Source organism: Branchiostoma lanceolatum, chromosome 7, assembly GCF_035083965.1.
Source record: "Branchiostoma lanceolatum isolate klBraLanc5 chromosome 7, klBraLanc5.hap2, whole genome shotgun sequence".
NCBI lineage: Eukaryota > Metazoa > Chordata > Leptocardii > Amphioxiformes > Branchiostomatidae > Branchiostoma > Branchiostoma lanceolatum.
In genome coordinates, this window is record NC_089728.1 from 5,331,809 (window position 1) to 5,348,468 (window position 16,660).

General features: G+C 40.5%; 1 protein-coding gene across 1 annotated transcript in view; it reads right to left on the reverse strand.

Moving 5' to 3' along the window:
- The window catches only part of LOC136438795 (protein CBFA2T1-like), a 190,677-nt gene that overhangs the window by 150,943 nt on the left and 23,074 nt on the right, over window positions 1-16,660 (reverse strand). The window contains exon 4 of the mRNA XM_066433750.1: window positions 3,435-3,496. The gene's annotated coding sequence lies outside the window, so the exon portion shown is untranslated. The remainder of the gene's footprint in view (window positions 1-3,434; window positions 3,497-16,660) is intronic.

Here is a 16,660-nt window from a genome sequence, read left to right on the forward strand (position 1 = left end):
CATGGTCCAGGAGGAAAATCACCTGGAATGGCAAAGACACACGTTAGGGTCTTAGAGGTCAAGGGTGGGGCAACATATGATGATTCCTGCACTTTTGCAAAGCGGGTGAGACTGATGGATAGAGCGTCCAGCTGATGTGAACCTGAGAGAAAAGTCACACGCCAGTCTTTGGGAGTACACGTGTTCCAACAGACACTCTTGTAGAGTTCATGATGGGTTGTGTAAAACACACTCAATATCTGTTCAGTACTTAGGGCCTCTTTAGACCTACGACATTTTACGATCGTGCGATCATCGTCGTGGGCGACGTCGCCGGCGACGGTATTTTTTGGCCGTCTAAAGACGATCAAAACAATCGTGCGACGGCAATAAACGGGAAATCCTCGAATTGTCGTGCGACCACCTCGGACCCAGTCGCACGACGTTCAGCGGGGGGGCCTGTGGCTGTGTTTTTCTCGTCTAAAGAAGAATCGTCGCCGGCGACGGAAGTGGGTGATATGCTAATAAGCCTTCAGCATGCTTTTTTCTGTCCGGGAAGGAAAGTTTTGTTTTCTTTGTAAATATGCATGCAGTTAGCAATGGAAACATATTTTTCTCATCCAAAACCGGTTATTCCGGCGCGACGCCCTGCTACCAGTGGCTACTTCTCTAGTATGCCCATATTCCTCGATCCCCGGGACATCCCCGGCGGCGGCCACGAACACGGGTTAAATCCCGTCCGTCTCTGTACCAGCCTCAATCTCTTTCTTTGTTGAGCACCGTTCTCAACGTCTCATCTGCAGGGCAACAGTTGTTGCAAAGTCAGTAAAAGCTTCATCTTTTGACGAAAACAAGCGGTTCCCACGCCATTTTGAATTTGAGCGCAAGAGGTCACTTTGGGTCACACGCGCACATCGATGGAATTCTGCGCCGCGGGGGTCCCGTGATATTTCCTGACCGTGTGTCTAAAGAAAACCGTCGCCTACGACGATGATCGTACGACCTTATAACATTGTAGGTCTAAAGCGCGCCTTAGTGATTATACCACTTAAACAGTCCCCTGACCATAGGGCAGACATGGGAGTTAGTGCTATGCTATTGAGAACACCTGGTCCAACTCTTGCCATACATGTATGTGACTCTCATGTGCTTAAGCGATAAGTGCCTGGTGTTCAGCAAAGCCGGTACAATGAAGTCAGGTACTCATTTTACAACAGGGTGGGGTGAGGAAAGTCGTGTAAAGTGCCTTTCCCAAGGACATAACGTCAGGACTGCCAAGAAGCAATCTCCTGTCCACAAACCTAGACACTTTGCCATAGGCCACCAATGAGGAATTGATTCATAGGAATTGAATCTAATCTTGAAGCTAAATCCTCTGTCGTGATGACAAACACAATAATGTAAAACAGTGGATGTTGTCATGGTAATTATAAGAAGTGTCCTGCTCGGAAAAGTACCTTAGTGGACTGTAGATTACAAGCATCTACAGGGGCTGTAGCTCAACTGGTAACAGCTACATAGTTTAGCTCATGGTTCCAATTAAGTTGCTAACTGGGAGACCCCGTTTCAATCCTGGGTCAGGACATTTTGGTTGGGACTGCAGCCGTCTTTTGGAAGGGATTTAAAATGGGGACCTGTATTCGAGGAGGTGCCTCAAGCATCTTAAAGGGGAAGGGCTAGCAACCCTTCTCTGTAAAAATATACCCTGCTACTGAAACAGCAACAAGAAACAAGGGTCTGAATGAACGAACGAACGAATGTTACAGGGACAGGGAGTCCAGTTAATCCATTTAACAACTTAGTACCTAGGAAGAGCGCCATGAAAGGGGACGGTAAATCCGATGCCAGTCGTGCTCCGCCAACCAAGTGCAGTTTATCTACGACGGGTAAATTGGAAGACTAAGCTCTCCATGTTGGGTCAACAGCTGGTAGTTAGTGTTTTATTGACAGAAGTCCATTCAGCTTTGGAAACTCCATCTGGGCGCCAAGCCGTGGGAAATGTAGTCTCCGCGTCGCGCCGGCCGTATTTCAGTACCCGGGCCGATGTCACCGCACTCCACGCACAGCAGTCGCCGCGAAAAGAATATCAATAACAAGGCTGCTTTCTCATCGTTAACACGAGACAGTCGGTCATGAATCAATGCCCGTACATTGAAAACATATGAAGACAATGTCATTTTAGACTGCCCAACTTGCGCAAAGTCGCCGGACCAATTTGCTTCGGCAAGTGCTCCGTCGAACACGACAAAATCATCCACGACTAAGCAAAATTGGCGGTAATGGTGCGTCCGTCTGGCGATGGCGTTTTTTTGCCTCGCGAAGAGAGATCATTATCAGAACAAAGAGTAACAAATGAGCTCGTAAAAATCTAGCCTTTCTCTTCCTGCTTTTTTTTCCATTTGAGGGTGAGTTATCGTCGACTGTAATTAAGTACCTAGCAGGTGGCTATAGGCTGTGATAATGGAAAAAGCATTCCACTGCACAAATTCCAGATGGTCATGGCGGAAAACAACGGGGATAAAAGAGGATCAAGTTTGGACCCGGAATGCTCCGCTGGGCATGGGTGCACTTTTACGTAAGACAAAGATTTTATGATCAACATGAAAGGGTCAAACATCTGTTGGTAATCGGAAACTGCTGAAGTCCGTGATGAGCTTGTGTCCTGGTATATCATTATGTATGTTCCTGTCCTTGAAAATATGCCATTGAAACTACACAGAATGAAACTTGGGCAATGCAAAACTCAACAATACAATAGCCTTGGTCATTACACTTGTGTGTGTCATTACACTTGTGTGTACCTTAACGACATGTTAAGAAAGGCCACTGGCTTTTAAACAATTCATAGCTCCACTATGATGGATAGATAAATTATTCCTAACTTTGCACTATTGAAGGTGAATGAACAGATCAATAAAAGTGCCATCTCAACATGAGGACCAAATGTTGCGAGATGTACAACTAATGAACAACAATATGAAAATTTAGAAACCTCTTTACCGCAAACTTTAAAAAATAAAACATTTTCTAAATGGGTTCGTTCAATGCAAGGCCATTTTTTACCACTTCTGGGAACTTACATCCACCACCAGAATTCTTGGTCTGTCTTCTGCCCATACTGTACAGTTATGTACTGTATATTACACAGTTTCATGGTTTATTGGAGGCACCTGTTATGGCGAATACTACATGAATCAAGCAGGGCCATCTATTCTAAATAAAGGTTTCATTCATTCATCAAGGCACAATTGAAAAGTTTCCAAACGTTGCAATTTTGTCAATGCCATGAACTTTCCATCAGACATTGATTTCACAAAGAATGACAGTTATGGTATAACAATGTACTTAATTGTCATGCAGTCTTATCCCAACATGATACAGGCAATAGATAACACTAGAGACGTTTTGTTGAATACCTTGGCCTGTGGAAAGAAAAAAAAATGAAGACAACTCACCCTTGGTTGTCCTCTTCAGTCTTCTTCAGTAGGGTCTTCCTCACAGCGTCTTCACCCCAAGCCTGTAGTCAACAACAAAAACAAACAACAAATTTTGATGAATTGCACAAAATCACTGATGTGTTTAGAAACCTTCTTTAGAATGCTCCCCCTTAATGTGAAAAAACTCAAAAGATTGTAAGAGAAATATACAATTGTCTTTTTATAGAAAGAAATGTTAATATAATACTAACTTCACTTCTAGATGACACATACACACAAGCTGCTTCAAGACTCAGCTGTCTCTTGCATTTCCTCTCCTTATCTGAGAAGAATTGATGGAAAGCCTTCGTTTTTTGAGGGGATGCCTTTCATAGGAAGCGACATTTGTGATCAAACGTGCCCCTGCGTACTATTTAAAACCACAAGCCGCCCTCGTCCTCAAAGCATCACCTTTTCTCCGCACATCCTCCACAAAGTGCGCCATGATCATGTGCGGCACGGTGGGACATGTTTGATATTCTAACCAGCCTGATAATTAACACTGCTCCTTTAAAGGTTGTGTATCGCTTACGAAAGGTTATCTGGGCAGAACTACTTCCTGAGATGTCTGCCCTTTCCGTGGCATTATCGGCAGGTGACGCAGGTGTGGAAATTACCTGTTTGGCATTCTTCCCCGCAGGAGTGTGGAAAGGTTACAAAATGCATTTGCTAAAGGCCAAGCTTTGCTCTGGCTCTCCATGCAAATTTGTACGTGTGGACAGGGAGCTCTGGTGAGATTACATCAACAGCAGTGTGAACACACATGTAGTACAAAGTACATGCTGTGTTGACTTGGGGTTCTGGGATGAGAGGAAAGTTTGCGGCACGGTGTGGGTTAGATCTACCTCTGTGGTGTCGTGTTGGCGTAACGGTTAGGGTACTTGGCCCCAAACCCAGGGGTCGAGGATGGAAATTTGCTTCTTGGGATGGAAAAAAGTTAAACCCTTTCCGTGCCAAAAATATCAATTTCATGAGAAAAAACTAAATGAAAACGTTTTTTTTTAAGCTTAAAATGACAGATTCAACAATGAAAATAATAAAAAAAATCAGCTCCCAAACAATGAGTGGGACGGAAAAAAGTTAAAGCTGGAGACAGCGCTGTGTTGAGTTGTCAGAGTAATCCTGGCTAAAAGGTCATGTTGCTATATAAGCTTGATGGGTGAGTAGCCACGAAATAGAGCAAAGTCGGAGATGCTTTGGACCTCGGGGAAAGTCTTCTAGAGCCCGTGCAGCAGGTGTAGAATCGGATCACTTTAATGTCATGCCCTTTGAAAAAAGTAGGTCTTGACATCATGTGTCAGAGAATTAGCATAATCATGTTTTTGCTTCCTTGATCAGACATACAAATGATCTAAATGTGGTGAATCCATTTAGTTTTGTGCCTTCAACATATATCATATGAAAATGATCCACAGATTTATATATGATAAGTATCAGGCTAAATAAAGAAAGGAAAAGGGTAAAAAGAATCCATTCAGTTTTGTGCCTTGGACATACATAATATATCATACCTTACATTAAAATGATTGACAGACGTATAATAATAAGTAACGGTTATAAATAAAGATAAGAAAGGGTAAAAAGATGACAACTAATCTAGATCTAACATATCTAAATCTGAAGTACTGCAAAAATTTCTGACCTGCTTAAACATAATTGAATGCAAGGATACAAGCAGCCTTTCACAAGACTTCCATTGGGAACAACTCTGTTGCTAGATATGTGTTGAACCTGGGAGGTGATGTCTCTACCTGCTATCTTACTAGTTTCTTGGGTTGTTAGGCCACAGCAATTCAACTACTTGGTTACTAGTAGGCCACACCAATTCAATTTCTTGGTTAACGGATTTTTTTTTAAATTTTAGCACTAGGACATCATTAAAACAGAAGGCTGGGGTGAAAACTTGCACCTGACCCAGTTCACTCCCTGAAACTGTGCGCACCAAAGTACAAACTTTCCTCTGAGATTCTGTTTTCCTGTTGATTTTCCAATCTAGCATTTTTTTCAATTCCCTTAACCAAGAAATTATAATGGTGTGGCGCTTAGCACGTGATACTCGGCAATTGAAAACAGATGATGATCCAGATGTTTGCAAATGATTCTTGATGCAAAATCTGAAAACCCCTAGCAGCTTCCTTTAAAACTGTACTGCTGATTACCAAGTTGTAAGTCCTTCTGTGAAAAAGATGGGAAAACTTGTTGATATGAGGGAACAGTGCAGCATTAGAACTGTTTGTACACTCAAAGTATTAGATTTAAACAGTGTTTCCCTTAGATTAAGAAATTAAGACACTTAGCAGTCCAGGAAAAAGATACAAAAAACGCTGCTGCAGTACCAAGGATGTCCCATAGGAGGCCCAAACTTGTCTTCCCAAAACATACCCAAATACTAAATATTATCCCAAACCATCCAGCCCTTCTTAAGTTATACTGACCACAAACATCTGGAAACACAAACAAACACAGACAAGCCCAAAACAATACCACCATTTTTCATGGAGCTAGACATCAAACACTACAAGATCACATTTCCATGCTGTTCCTAGTTATACCCCAACAACTAAAGGTGGAAAGACCACTTAGAAAGAGCAAACCTAGCGCATGACTTTGAATGTTGATTTTGCCCTTTCGGTGAGGACATCAAAATTCATGATGTGTGGCGGAGAATTCTGGGCAGGTGCGGCCGGGTGAAAAGGTCTGGTGTGGTAATGAAAAACCAGCCCATGCCACAGCCCCGCATACAAATGATGTCATCTGTCGGACTTTGGGTCGCTCTCCCCTCTCGTGTTGACATTTCAGATGTTTCAGCCCGCAACTTTGGGCAAACTTGGGCCAAAGCAAGTAAATTCTATGGATGACATCCTCTACAGACTTCAAATCTAAAGCAAGAGCGCAAAAAAATAACAAGATAGGTAAAAAAAACAAGATTCCTGAATTGTCAAAAGAGACCAGAAATGTTGAAACAAGGATTGAAGCTACAGAAAATGGTATCACAACCAACAAGTCTTGTATTCAGAAAGTACAAAAAGTGACGCTAGTGTGGTAGCCTGGTATCACTTTGCAAGTCGGCAACTACACTTAACTCAACAACAAGGCTTTGTGTCACTTCTACAACTAGTTTTACTTCACTCACTACACTCACGGCGTCATCACGATCGTTCGTATTGGAGGGGCTGGTAAAGATTGCTAAACTTTCCATGTTTGGGATAAAGACTCATCACTAGGAACACTATAGCAAGCTTAAAACCTTCCCAAACATGCAAGACATGCAACCAATATGTCATGACATCCTTCAATGACTTTGGTAAGTTCTCGTAAGAACCTACAGCAGGTCTTATATGTAAGGAGTTGATTGTAAAGAAGGAGTTAAAATGCAGGAGTGTGTGCCGGAGGTTAAGACCAGTCCATGGCATAAGACACAGACAGTGACTAGGAATGTCAACTCTTCCTGTGGAAGGCGCTAATCTAAATAAAACTTATCCTATAAGACAGAGTGTAGGGTGAAGACTCAGACTGAGAAGACTTTACAGCCATGTCGGGGATTGAACCAAAAACTTTGGGATTGTCGTGGCTTCGTATGGCCGAGTGGCTAGGCTAGCGGACGACAGATCGAGAGGTCGCTGGTTTGATTCCAGGTTAGACGTTGTGTTCTTGAGAAAGGTGTAAAACTGGGTATCTTTGGTTGGGGAGGTAAAAGGCAGTGGAAGGAGAGGGATGGGCTCCGCCTTCCAATAATAATACACAGTGCACTAGACACTGTGGATAACAACCCACAAATGTATGATCAAAACAAACGGGATGTCTTTGTAAAGGGTTAAATAAACAAGCCTTCCAGGGATATACAATGCAATGCATTTGATAAAGCATTTGCTGAGATATGATGGTCCAAAATCAAACCAAACTTTTGGTGACGAGTTTATTGAAAGGCTATAAAGCGGCAGAGAAAGATTGCATTTTCTTAGAATATAGCATTGTTTGACTATCATAACAAGTAACTTTAGTTGTGAACTAACTTTTGCCGTCATGAACTACTTGACAAACTCAAAACACTGAGTGAGAGTGGATTCATTACAAGACTTAAGAGTCCTCAAAACTGTGAAAAGATAATATGTATATTGCATGCCATATCAGATAATAAATTCTACACGATATCTCTAAATACTCCGGTCCACTCTCGGAATTTCAAATGCCATAATTCTGCACCAAGAGGTGGCAATATAAGAGGATACTACTCTCCCTTAAACCCCTAAAATGGCCATCATGGGTATCCATACGTGACCATAAACACGGTGTCGAATATTAGCATGGGAGAAATAATATGCTTGTAAGGTTGCGAGGCTGCGTCTATCTTTTAAAAAATTTTCCCGAGGGACAATAAGGGATGAAGCGGAGGCGGAATTGTTATCGGGTAATGAAGATTGTGAACATGTGCGAACTTACAGGAGGGGGGCAGCCAAGAGAAACAGAAGAACGACATATGATGATTACATACAAAGTTGAGACGACAGACGACTGCCCTTAATCCCCTGGGTTAGACTCATGTGTTTTGTGTCAATCTCTGCACGGAAAGATTTGGATCACAGCAGTTTCTATGGCTTGGGTAAGGTCACAATAGCTGTTATACAAGTCAGTGATTTGATGTTATGATGGTATCAAAAAGGGAGCTACCGATGATAAATTGCCACTAGAATAAGACACTGTTGTTTATCAAGGGGAGTTAGTGTTATGGTAATTATGTACTACATTTGGAAGATCAGTTTGAAACGGACTAGTGAAAGGGTACCTTGATATACCATTTTAATTGGCTGTTACCAGGAAGACGAACTATTTATGGTATAGGCCACTCCAGGCTAGTTCCTTGGTTCTTGGATTGGCCACTTCATCTTTGTGGTAGGAATAAGATGTCTTAGGCCACACAATTTTAATTTCTTGGTTAACAGATTTTTTTTTTCTAGCACAAAAAAAAATTATGAAAACAGAAGGCTGGGGTGAAAACTTGCACCTGGCCCTGTTCACTCCCTGAAACTGTGTGCACCAAAGTACAGACTTTCCTCTGAGATTCTGTTTCCCTGTTGATTTTCCAATCTAGCATTTCGTTAACCTAGAAATTAAAATGGTGTGGCCTTATATAACAAAATGAGTCAAAAAGTTATATAATTGAGACTCAGTGTCAGTCTATTCATAGATGTTCCAGTATTCTGGACCTGTACAGAAAAGATTTCAGCAGTGTCAGTACACAGGGTAGCATGCGTAGTCCAGTGGTTAGTGATCTTGCCTCTGGAACTAGAAGCGGCGAGTTCGACCCCGGCTGTGTCGCTGACTAGACATGCATACTACCGGAAAGGGTCACAGTCTTTAAGCCGTGGTCTAATGTTCATTGTGCTTGTCGAATTTCCCAGGTACAATGAACCTGTAAATACTGTCCATAGCGTCTGTCTTCTCTGTCACGACCAGTGGAAGATAAGCTCTTCAGTCAGCTAATAACGGGATCAAGAATCACTTTCTTTCTTACACAGTATAGGACTGGTACACATCTATTAACAGACCAGGCTGGAAGATTTATCATCAAGGCTCTTAACACACACTCCTGCTGTGAGACTACAGGACCATGTCTAAAAATATAGAGAGAGAGATGGACTGTGGATCAACTAGTAACTCTGGGTAGGAGTAATGGTTGGGGATGAAACCTAAGAGTGCAAGTGGGTGTCTTGCTTGGAAAATGAACCAAAGATCATTAGGTCACATCATTTAAATGTCTTGGTTAACGGAACTTCTAAAAAAAATGCTAGATTAGAAAATCAACAGGAAAACAGAATCTCAGAGGAAAGTTTATACTTTGGTGCACACAATTTCAGGGAGTGAACAGGGTCAGGTGCAAGTTTTCACCCCAGCCTTCTGTTTTCATGATTTTTTGTTGTTGCTACAATTGAAAAAAAATCTGTTAACCATGAAATTAAATTGGTGTGGCCTTACAATGGTTTGACAGAGAAATAAAGACATAAAACATACCAAAGAACAAAATTCATACATACTGCATTTTCTGCTTAGAACAAAGCACTAGGAAAAAGTGTATACTTAGATAAATACAAATCACTACAAGTGGACTAGCCCCCTGCTACATTGCTTACACAACTGTGTGGCCAAAGGGCTAAAGCAATGGAAATGGGCACCGCCCCATACACCGAAAGATGTGGAAAGAATTTCAACTAATTATCTCACATTACAGTGTGAGGCAAAACATTCTGCTGAAAATTTAATCTTTTATCATATACAATGTATAATATTAGTCTGCCAGTTCTGCACTATAGGGTGTATACTATATAGGCCAGTCTTCAAATGTGATTGAGTACAATGAACATCATAAAAATGTTCCCCTTACACAATACATCTTTGACCTGGCAAACAGCAACTAACTCCAAGTTTGACTGACAGTGTCCCCTGCGGGTTCAGAGCAGTGTGAAATAACAAACTGCCTTGTCGACAAAGAACGTGTGCTGTGGAATCTAAACGCGGATAACAAATCAAATAAAAACACAGTTAATGTATCCGACCGGTGCAGTTCCGCAAGCTTCATCATGGCTGTAATGAAAACATGACAATGAAGGACCATCTTTCATGAGGCTCCGTGGCTCATGATCAAAACCGTGGCACGACAGCCATGTAAGTCATTTTCCCGCTCATAGAAAGATATCGTTCCTGTCACCCTCGGATGAATGCTGCTATTGGAGGCGTCATGCACCATATGCATGCCATTATCAGCCCCACTTGAGCATAGTATTGTATCTTCAGGGGGTAGAGAACACTTCGGTCGGAACATTCCCTGCATAAAATGTTGCTTCAGGAGTTTTGTCAACTTTCTAAAACATTTCCAAGCACAACTTTAATAATCAGGGAGCCATATACCTTGGAGCAAACTCTCCACAGAACGTAGACAACACAATATCACAATGGCTTTGAATGGTTAAGTATAATGATAAAGCATACTATAAAACCTTAGCGTGCAGTACAATACTCGAATACTCAAAGAGCTGTTTAAAGAGGCCACCAAATTCCATCCTAATCTTTCCTCGTTTACAAACAAAAAGAAAACTACCCTCCTCTTAGCTTCACAAAACAAACACATTACAGAAAAAGTGGGATCATTCATCTTCCACTGTCTCAGAAAAAGAAGTCAAACCCAATGAGTTAGAATTTAGTGTCAGTAGTCTAGAGTTGTAGAATACTAATATTATTCACCGTCTGTCCGTTCTTGTCATGTTAATGTATTTGCAATTAGCCTACAGGCAAGAATTTCCATAAACTTTCAAAAATTTAAAAATGGATTCTATCACGACTTTCATTCAGGCTTAGTTATCTAGACTATTAGTTTTGTGTAATCCTAATTGTTGTACTTTTACGAGTGCTCTGTAATATCTCTGTGTATCAGTATCCACTTGAAACAACATCGACCTATGTGCGTCTCCTGGTAAAATAGATAAATTGAATTGCTACAAAGATTAACAGGAAAAAAATATTTTTGTCAAGATATCATCCTAATTTTCTCTGGAAAGTATGATTTTATAATTATAGCCAAATAAAATCTTTTGATGCAGAATTTCAGGCCACAACACATTAATGGGGATACAGACACAAGGTCACGTAAATATCACATTTACTTGTACATCGTGCATATTTCTGACAGTGCATTCATTGTTTCAGACGATAGAAAGAAAACACATGTTAAGTTTTCACAAGGAAAATGGGGTTACAGACATATCTCATACATTACAAAATCAGTTGTATTTCTGACAGTGCATTAATCTTTTCAGGCTATAGAAAGAAAACATTTGTCTGGGAATCTAATTCATGGCAGTACCATTCTGTCCCTGCCCTATTTTGTCTCACTCTTCTGAAAATAGCCAACAGGAAACATCAGTTTGATCAGCAACATTGTAACACATCATTATTGTGACACAGGTTAGGTAATTTGCCATCCTATGTACCTTCCAGTCCATCACGGCAAAGATAAAACATGTGTGGCAGTTACAAATGGAAAAGAAACTTGCGTGTCACGTTCCCATAAATACCCTTCAATTTATTCACAATCTGGGATCATCATGTCACTAACCATCCAAACGTGTCTTGCAGCTGTCAAGTATGGAGTCGTAATGGATGAAATTGCTCTGAATGGGACACATATCAAACCCTCTTACTGAAAACGGCGGGGAAGAATCACGCACAGGCGGCAGAGCTGCATCCAATTTGGCACGGACTCCGCGGCAGCGTGCATGCAGGGACATGCCGAGAGGGGCGGCTGAGATCGGGAATGTCACGTCTGCAGAGACTGAGGAATGTGCCTCTAGAAGACAGATTTGCAGCGAAGCAACTTTGTGAGAGAGTTTTATGGATTAGAAGAGGGATAATGCATTACAAGCTGAACTTTGAAGTCAAGCAGCATGTTATAATACAATGTATGTGCATCAAACTCACAAAGGACAGAGTCATAATTTGTAAGAGACAGTTAAAGACTACTGTTACACTACAAAGGCACCATTTCAATGAACTATTACTGGCAGTCGTGCTGTACACATGGCATAGGCCTGGCTAAGAAACTACTCAGCCACTCTTTCAGACAATTAAGTATGCAGAGGCGACAGACAAGACATAAAGGCATCAGCTAGGTACTCATCTTCACCGGAGTGAAGTGAGGAAGGTTGTGTTAAGTGCCTTTCCCAAGGGCACAACTTCAACAGCAAAAGTCAGGGGACCCTGGATTCGAACCCAGGACCTCTGGGTTCTGGGCCAAACAACCTGCCACTGCGCCACCACGACGCCGCTAACATCCTGATAGAAGATACTTTACGATAGGCAACAAACCAGGATTCATGTGAATCCCCTTTAAGCATATAAACTGTTAATTCAAAGGCCTTATTGAGAGTCATCCATCAAGTTGACAACAGCAAACATTTCAGTACCAAGGACTGGGCGGTTAAAAATATTGATCTGTATCTGTAGCATAGTTCACAATTAAAGGTTAAACAACAAACCTATGGTATGTAGTATGTAACCTTCCTCAACCTCCGTAGCTATTCCTTCTATAAATGCTCTTTACCGTTTACGTCCCTGTTATATGTATCCGAATCGGGTTCAGGAATATCTTAAGTTACAAACAAATGGCTTTAATGACTTGTTCATGTTTTCTATCATGATCATGTATTAACTATGCACAGAAAGTCAGCATATTGGCAGTAGTGCAAGACAGCCTTTGATGTTTATTTTGAAGTCATCTTTTGCATGTTACAGGAATCCACAACAGAAACAGATCTAAATATATACGAAACAGAGTTAATTCAAAGATATCCAATCTCTTATACATCTGCGAACACCTTTCGGCAAAGGCTTTCAAGAAACATCAAAGCAGAGCTGTGAGGCTTTCATCACAGCTTGTCTCATCTTGATAAGAAACATCCTTGTTTTCCTTCCATGCATACTGCCTCTCAAGCACTTCTATCCTTTGAACCCCCGCAAGTTCTTTTGATGCATTAACCTCTGTTGCTTGCGGGTTTAAGTGCATTGCTGAAAAGTTGTTACTATTTGTGTACTCCAGAAAAAAGAATAAAGTCCATTCTACTAAGGGATTAGATGATAGGTTCTAATTCCAGTCTAAGCAGTCAATGACTGAAAGCAAAAGTCATATCTACCCATGTTTGAGGAGGCACCTCGAGCATGTTGAAGGGGAAGGGCCCCTGTAAAAGTATACCTTGCTACTGAAACAGCCGGGAAACTTGCTGCCGTAGGTGCCACTAGGCACTACAAGGGTCTGAATGTACCTTAGCAACAAGTATGTATGGGATGATATTACATAATATATAGCATAGTACAGCTATCCTGTGCTCACCCCCACTACCATCATCCACTATCATCATCCATCCATACTTGGTTGGAATGCTGGCTCTGGAATGACAATCATTTCCCTAAAGGCTGCATTTTCGCTACCATGAAAAGACAAGATGCCAATGCCCCCCTCCCACTTTTTTTTGCCCTCGGCATCAAAATGTCATTACACTGTCAGCATTAGATTATCCCTTCACGACTTCTTGGTAACATTACTATAAGCCCGTCAGCCACATCTTGTCATTAAAGCCCCTGAGAAAGTGGAAGTACACCGTTATTTGACAGAAACCTACCCTAGGCCTTAATCCCCGGACCATTACACTACCATTAGTGGTACTTCTTCACAGATTTGGCTAATCTCTGACACGTCCCCCCTTTGGTTTTCTCCATACTCCTGGTCCCATCCATCTCCTGTTCTGGCACACACATATCCACATGTCAGGGAATATCAATAGCTGCATGTGCCCCAGGTTAACTTCCCCATACTTTCCCTTCACGGCTGGATCCTTTCAACATTCAGCTGAATGATAAGATACTAAACTTTTTCTGCCACTTGTTTTTCTATCCGGTAATTGATTTGCCGTCTAAAACTATCTGTTTCCCTATACAGCAGTAAAGGCGAACACAACATTTTTCCCCATTTCCTGTAATCCCCAGCATATCTGGTAGCCATTATAGTGATACAAAGGACTTAGATCCTGCAGTGTACATTTGTCAGAAATAATTAATCTTCTATCTGTTTGGCACCTGAGATTGGCACAGTATTTTACTGTGTTCACTTTGTCAGGGTGGCACTTTAATTTGTGGCGATTCTTCATGTTTTAATGAGAGCCAATTTACAGATAGGTGGAGCAGACTAATTCTTCAAGCCAGCCGACATTTTTCTTTCACCCCCAAGTGCGACAGTCAGAGCAACATATATTTTTCCCCATTTAAAACTCGGATTTAGTCAGTCACCAGACCAGCAAAACAAAGTATAAGGGTAGTCTGTACTGGAAAGGTAATGAATTCATATATTTTTGTGGGAACTTAATTTTGCAATAGGAGGGGAATTGAGGTTGATACAATTCTGTAGCACAGTACTGTAATACAATAGAAATACATAAGCATAGTGTCATAAATTTGCGTTGGTAGAGGTCTCAGTAAAAACCTGTAAAAATAAAGCCAAAGTGAACATCAAAATTTACAGTATAGGAATTATAGATTTGAAGTGTGCTAATTTGAGCTTTGCAGTGCAAGCAGACAATTGGCTTAATAGATCAGTCTACCTCAGAAATTTAAAGACAATTTATAGCTCTATATATGCAACAGGACAGACAAAATACACGGAGGTAATACTTTGTGCTCTTTTGCAGTCCAGCTACTGTCCATGATAATTGATAAAGAGAAATAATTACTGTAACAGTAGATCTTGATTCAAACATACCAAAAATCATGATGATCCCTAAAACCCTTCTTGAGTTATTCTCTTTCAAAGTCTGAAACAAAATCGGCCCCTGCAGTTAACAAAAGCAGCTTGGGGCCAAAACCTACAGCACTTACTCTCTGGCCCGAAAGCTATCTACCAATAAAAAATCACGACCGGCATAACATGTCCGGAACACGAGATATCAAAACAGGAACTGAGAGACTTAAAAGATCTTTTCTGTACCAAGCGATGCTGCTCCACAATAAATCTCTTTAAGCCTTAGGTCGAATATCTCCGTATTGATTACAAGTATTCTTATTATCATTTACTCATTATTCATATACATTTAACATTTGTAATTGTATTGGTGATCTCTGTGATTTTTGATAAGTCTTTTCCCTTGAAAATTATTAATATTTTTAAATCAATGTTGTGTGAATTAGCTTTAATTCAGACAACTGTCTGCCAATGCTAATAAAGATTTTTTTCACTTCCGAGGAAGTTCTGCTGCAGTCCTTTAGAAAGGAGGCCTATCATCATACTTGACCTTTGTTTTACCAACCCTATCCACCTACCAAATCTCATAAGGATCCATCCACAGCTTCTCAAGTTATGCTGTATGTCCATGAACAGACACACACAGAAACAAACAGCACCAAAAATATAACCTTCTTGGTGAAAATAACAAGCTTGACAATGTTTCTTTTACACTTACCTGACTCATTGTCATACTACATGTAGTTGCAAACAATTAGAGGTTAACAGGACAAGTGATGCTATCTTTAGTCAAGACTTGATGTAGATCAATTTTGCATACTAAGATATTTACAGCACTGATTTGTTTGAGCATGTAATAATAACATTATGTTACTGGTTACTCGTGTTACACAACATAAGGAATATGAGATCCTCCTAAAGGCATTATGACAAACACAGAGCATTTGGGTGTGGACTATAATGATTGCTTCTAGGCTTTTAAGTTTTACACCTGCAGTATGTGTCAGATATTTTGTGGAAAGGTTCTATGTAACAGTTACACAATAGATCAAGATACCCCCAGTTTTTGGGTCTTCTTGCTTAATAGAAAACAAAAAACTCTCGAAATAGATGTTCAAAATTTTAACCAAAATATCTGTCCTTAGCAATGTCAGATGTAGTTAATTTACTTTATTGCAATTGCAACAAAGCTATGTCAGATTTTAATATTCAACTCTTTTGTCATATTTTAGTTAGCTTTCATCATACCATGCTACGATATTTTATAGCCAAAATCCCCATACATTCAGTCAGAGTCCTTAAATTCTGGGCAACTTCCCAAGATAGTTACAAGCGTTTTGGCACTTGTAAGAAGAGACATCATTAATTTTGAAAAAATGTGGTGGGTGTCCTTGAACTTACACTGGTTAATTTTCTTTTAAGATAAATCTGCTATTTGGAATATTTCAATGTCTAGAACTAGACTAAGAATTCTGCAGATTTCTAGCTCCATTTCCCAGAGTTCTGTGGAATTCTTCAGAATTCTGGCTCCATTCCCCTAAATTGTTTTAAGTCCTAAATTAAACTGGAATTCCCTAATTAAACTGGGGGCTGTTTATTGTGTACTAGTAATGCCCATCTTTTAACTCTGGTTATACAAGGGTGAACTTAAAGAAGTAAACAGGATGATTTAGTTATGAGGGTTTTGAGTAAGTGCAGGTTTCTAGCATCTGAAATATATGACTAAAATAGGGTGCTATTCTACATGTATGTCCTTATTATACATTGTATAATTCATTGATTTTCTATTCAAAATACATATCACAAAGCAAACATTGATGACGAACACATCAATATTCTATTGTAGTTACCACTGATACATGTAGCAAATCAAGACACAGATTCCTCCAGATATTATCAAAGATCTAAAAAAAAATCATCTTCAATT